This window comes from Trachymyrmex cornetzi, unplaced genomic scaffold (assembly GCF_001594075.2).
Source record: "Trachymyrmex cornetzi isolate Tcor2-1 unplaced genomic scaffold, Tcor1.1 scaffold1231, whole genome shotgun sequence".
NCBI classification, from domain to species: domain Eukaryota; kingdom Metazoa; phylum Arthropoda; class Insecta; order Hymenoptera; family Formicidae; genus Trachymyrmex; species Trachymyrmex cornetzi.
Window position 1 is genome coordinate 44,697 of NW_017295797.1, and position 296 is coordinate 44,992.

Below are 296 nucleotides of genomic sequence, written 5' to 3' on the forward strand. Positions count from 1 at the left end.
GGCATCCACAAGTGCACCAAAAGCTTCTAACAAAACCTGCGGAAGTCCGTTAGAAGCTTCGCGATACAAATAACGCACAAACGCTCTATACTCAAATTCTATATATGGGGCATTCTTTCTCAAATCAGCCACCCCCCTGCGCATTTTATTTTTAAAGATAAAATTTTTTTTGAAGCGTCAAAATTTCCTCCTAAACCTCAATTTTTTTATGCCGTATGATGTTTTTTATTTCCTTCTTATGGGTGTGACCATACGTTAAAAATAATGCTCAGTGTTGCGTACGAGGCCCTCGAGTA